General features: G+C 35.4%; 1 non-coding gene across 1 annotated transcript; it reads right to left on the minus strand.

Annotated features, from left to right (window-relative positions):
- Positions 1–734: 734 nt before the first annotated feature.
- Positions 735–867, minus strand: LOC126010122 (small nucleolar RNA SNORA51). Its single transcript, XR_007496258.1, has one exon. It is a non-coding gene; the product is annotated as a small nucleolar RNA SNORA51 (small nucleolar RNA).
- Between the last annotated feature and the right edge of the window lie 4,528 nt (positions 868–5,395).

The following is a 5,395-nucleotide window of genomic DNA, read 5'->3' on the forward strand; positions in this document are numbered from 1 at the left end:
CAACCTCCCCCTCCCCAAAAGACCCTTTCTGAACTAACAATTTGATATAATACAATATAGTTAGTCAGTTAGTATGATAATTACTTCATTACATGCAAACAATAATAAATTGAAATTAAGATTATTTTAAAAATACTATTTCTGAAAGAGGTGGACACTGTTAAGGGAAGAGTGCTTCAGTCATACATTGTATGGCTGACATTCATCATGAAAACTTCTCAACCTTACATCTCATCATAATTCAATAAATAAAAAATAATTTAAAGCTTTTAATAATTAGCGGCATATTTTAAAAAATAATCATAGTGTTTCTATGTAGAAAACCCAAAATATTGATAAAAGTTAAAGACTTGTAAAATACAATTGCATTTCATAAGAATATTTAGACTTGGTATTGCTAAGATATTGGGGTCCAAGACTGACAATACTGTGATAAGGGTGCACAAACCAGAGTTTCATCCCTTCTACAACATGATAAAGCATCTCCAGATGCAACCCACAGTTCCCTAACTACTGGAGTGTCCTGGATAATATCCAGTGTTGTAGGCCATGAAATGCTAGATATTCTTGGATTCTTTCATTTAAGCATTTGGCTGAAAATCATTTTATGACCCTCAGGCATCTAAAGAACTGCATGCAAAACTAAAATAAGAATAAATAAAATTATATTTATAAACGATATAGTGAATAATTTTAAAAATATTTATTAATATGTAATTTTTTTTTCCATTTTTTTTTGTCCCCCAATTCACAATACATACCCGGCAAGGGGCCTGTGTTGAGGTGTATATGGGGTGCCTTTACTGTACCTCCTCTTTCTATACAGCCAGTGTAAAGAACACAGCCTGTGGTAAGATTTGGGAGGCCTTATCTTATCTTTTATTTATTTTATTTTTTTTTTCTTCAGAGCAAACTAAAGTTGTTTTTTTTGTTTGTTTGTTTTTTTAAAGTAAGAATTCATTTAAAGGACAAAATTGATTAACATAATGAGGTAAACTAATATAACATAATATAGTGACATAACATAACATATAATATAATTGATATAATAATAATACATGTAAGTCAAAGAAAATTTCTGATTAAAAACACAATTTTTTTTTTCATAATGGCTTACATATCTTTCACTGTAGTATTTTGGGTACATATTCACATTGAATCAGGGGAATACCCATCACCTAATATGTCCTCTTCTCAATCAAAAATCAAATATGCTGAAAATAGGCAGAGTCCTGTCTAGAGGCTTCCAACCTCAGTTTGAGAGAGGATGTGAAAAAAGTAATTAAAATACCACAATACAAAAAAAATATCGAATTAAATAACCGATAAGCACCACAGCAATAAAGACAGGCACCACACAATAATCTCGGTTCTGAAATCAAATCATACTCAAGTGCAAAAAAGAAAGAGAAAAACAAAACAAAATAAAATAAAATAATATTGGACACATCAACCGTAATCTCCACACCAAAATAAAGACGTCAAAAAAATAGATCATTTATTCTCCTCTTGCTGCTTTCGTGGTATGTGGAAGACTTCTACTTTATCTTGGATGGTAAAATCAGACCTGTTTCTAAAGATCTTGGTGGCTGTGCAGATCAGGGAATGGAGTTTATGAAGTCTTTCTTTGTGGTTCAAGCAGTTATGCTTCTTCAATGTCATTTTTTTGTTTTTTATGTGTTCTAGGTGTTTCAGAATAGTGCTACCATTCTGTGTTTTTCTTTTGTCTTCTGACTTACTTCGTTTAACATAACATGATCTAGGTCCATCCACGTTGCTGCAAAGTCTGTGATTGTATCATTTCTAACTGCCATGTAATATTCCATTGTGTATATGTACCACATCTTAATGATCCATTCATCTGTTGTTGGACATCGAGGTTGGTTCCAAGATTTGGCTATTATACTGAGTGCTGCAATAAATAGTGGGGTGCATACGTATTTTGGAATGAATGTCCTTCCATCTTGGGGATATATGCCTAGGAGAGCAATTGCTGGGTCAAATGGCAGCTCAATTCTGAGTTCTTTGAGCACTCTCCAGACTTTTCTCCATAGATGTTGGACTAGGGGGCATTCCCACCAGCAGTGGATGAGAGTTCCTTTCATACCGCATCCTCGCCAACAAAGGTTGTTTCCATTATTTTTGATGTGAGCCAACCTCACTGGTGTGAGGTGGTATCTCATTGTTGTCTTGATTTGGATCTCCCTGATGATGAGCGAAGGTGAGCATGTTTTCATGTGTTTGTTGGCCATCCTTCTCTCTTCCTCAGAGAAATGTCTATTCATTTCGTCTCCCCATTTTTTTATGGCTTCATTTGGTTTTGAAGGGCTCAGGTTTCTGAGCGCTTTGTATGTTCTAGATATCAGCCCTTTATCTGATATATCAAGTGAAAAGATTTTTTCCCATTCTGTTAGCTGTCTTCTTGCATTAAGTAGGGTTTCTTTTGCCATGCAGAAGCTTTTTAGTTTAATATAGTCCCATTTGTTTATAGTTGATGCTAACGTTTTTGCCATTGGTGCTCCATTCTCAAAGACCCTTTTGATATAAAGGTCTTCGAGTGTTCTGCCTATTTTATTCTCGATAAACTTTATAGATTCAGGTCTGATTTCCAGATCTTTGATCCATTTTGAGTTGACTTTTGTATAAGGAGTGAGATATGGGTCGATTTTCACTTTCGTGCATATGAGTTTCCAGTTGTACCAACACCATTTGTTGAATAGGCTTTCTTTGTTCCATTTCATATTCTTGCCTCTTTTATCAAATATTAGTTGGCTATATATCTGGGGGTTTATGTCTGGGAATTCTGTTCTAATCCACTGGTCTGAGGTCCTGTCTCTGTTCCAGTACCATGCTGTTTTTATTACTATGGCTTTATAGTATAGTTTCAAGTTAGGTAAGGAGATACCTCCCAATTTCTCATTTTTCAGAATGTGTTTAGCTATCCTGGGTCTTTTATGGTTCCAAATGAATTTTATAATTGATTGTTCTATTTCTTTAAAGAATTGTGTCTGGATTTGGATAGGGATTGCATTAAATCTATATAGCAGTTTGGGTAAAATAGTCATTTTGACTATGTTAATTCTACCTATCCATGAGGATGGGATGTTCTTCCATTTCTTTAGATCGTCTTCAATTTCTTTCTGAAGTGTTTTGAAGTTTCCCTGGTATAGATCTTTCACTTCTCTTGTAAGGTTGATTCCTAGGTATTTGATATTTTTTGATACTATCTTAAATGGAATTGTATTTTTAATCTCTCTCTCTCCTCAACTTCATTGTTTGTATATAAAAACGCTACTGTCTTTTGTGTATTGACTTTGTATCCAGCCACTTTACTGTATTGGTTGATTGTTTCTAGGAGTTTTTCTGTGGATTCTTTAGGGTTTTTGATGTATATCATCATATCATCAGCAAATAGAGCTAGCTTGTGTTCCTCTTTCCCTACTTGAATTCCTTTGATTCCCTTCTCTTGTCGGATTGCTATTGCTAGGACTTCTAAGGTTATATTGAATAAGAGTGGAGAGAGTGGACAGCCTTGCCTAGTTCCTGACCTTAGTGGGAATGCTTCTAGCTTCTCGCCATTAAGTATAATGTTGGCTGTAGGCTTTTCATAAATAGCTGTAACTATCTTAAGGAAGGTGCCTTCTAACCCTATTTTGCTGAGTGTCTTTAACATGAACGGATGTTGGATTTTGTCAAACGCCTTCTCTGCATCGATTGATATGATCATGTGGTTTTTGTCCTTCATGTTGTTGATGTGGTGTATAATGTTTATTGATTTGCGTATGTTGAACCAACCTTGCATTCCTGGTATGAATCCCACTTGATCGTGATGTATGATCTTTTTGATGAGGTGTTGGATTCGGTTTGCTAAGATTTTGTTAAGTATCTTTGCATCAATGTTCATTAGTGAGATTGGTCTGTAGTTTTCTTTTTTGGTGGTGTCTTTGCCTTCTTTAGGAATGAGTGTGATATTAGCCTCATAAAAGGAGTTGGGGAGGATTCCTGTTTTTTCTATGGTTTTGAAAAGCCTATGGAACAGTGGTAATAAGTCTTCTTGAAATGTTTGATAGAATTCACCTGTAAATCCATCTGGGCCTGGGCATTTGTTCTTAGGGAGTCTTTTAATTACGTCTTCAATTTCCTCTGAAGTGATTGGACTGTTTAGAGTTTCTAGGTCTTCCTTTTCCAGTCTTGGAAGAGGGTGTTTGTCCAAGAATCTGTCGATTTCTGGTGGGTTATCTAGCCTAGTTGAATATAGTTGTTCATAATATGATCTCATGATATGTTGTATTTCTTGGGGTTCTGTTGTAATCTCTCCCCTTTCATTCGTGATCCTAGTGATTTGGGTGTTTTCCCTCTTTTTTTTGGTAAGTTTTGCCAATGGTTTGTCTATCTTATTTATTTTTTCGAAAAACCAACTCCTGGTCTCATTGATTTTTTGTATTGTTTTCTTAGTCTCTATGTTGTTTATTTCTGCTCTGGTTTTTATGATTTCTTGCCTTCTGGTTGTGGTTGGATTTCTCTGTTGCTGTTGTTCCAATTCTTTGAGGTGATCTTTTAAACTGTTGGTTTTGTTATTTTCCTGTTTCTTAACATAGGCCTGTAATGCTATGAGTTTCCCCCTAAGTACTGCTTTTGCTGTATCCCATAAATTCTGACATGTTGTCTCTTCATTGTCATTCGTCTCAAGGAATCTTTTTATTTCCTCCTTGAGTTGTTCTTTGATCTAGCTGTTGTTAAGCAGTATGTTATTTAATCTCCAGGTATTAGTTTTCCTCCATTGCTTCTTCTTGACATCAATTATAAGCTCTGTTGCATAGTGATCTGAAAGGGTACTTCTAATGATCCTTACCTTTGTGGTCTTATATAGGTTGGCTTTGTATCCTAAGACATGATCTATTCTGGAGAAGGTTCCATGTGGGTTTGAGAAGAATGTGTATTCTACTTTCTGGGGATGGAGGGCTCTATATAAGTCTATTAGCCCTAATTCTTCTAATTTTTCATTTAGAGCTCTTATTTCTTTACTATTTTTCTGTTTGGAGGATCTGTCCAGTGGTGTTAGTGGAGTATTGAGGTCCCCTACTATTATCACAATTCCCTTCATGTGTTTCTCCAGGTTTGTCAGTAGTTGCCTCACATATTTTGGTGATTTTACATTAGGTGCATAGATATTGACCAGGGTTAGCACTTCTTGATCTAATGTTCCCCTGATCAGTAAGTAGTGCCCCTCTTTGTCTCTGATCACTTTCTTGAGGTTGAATACAATTTGGTCTGATATAAGAATGGCTGTCCCTGCTCTTTTTTGTTTTCCATTGGCCTGAATAATTACTTTCCATCCTTTAATTCTAAGCCTGTGCTTATCCTGTAACTGTAGGTGTGTTTCTTGCAGACAGCA

The sequence above is a fragment of the Suncus etruscus genome, chromosome 5 (assembly GCF_024139225.1).
Source record: "Suncus etruscus isolate mSunEtr1 chromosome 5, mSunEtr1.pri.cur, whole genome shotgun sequence".
Lineage (NCBI taxonomy): Eukaryota > Metazoa > Chordata > Mammalia > Eulipotyphla > Soricidae > Suncus > Suncus etruscus.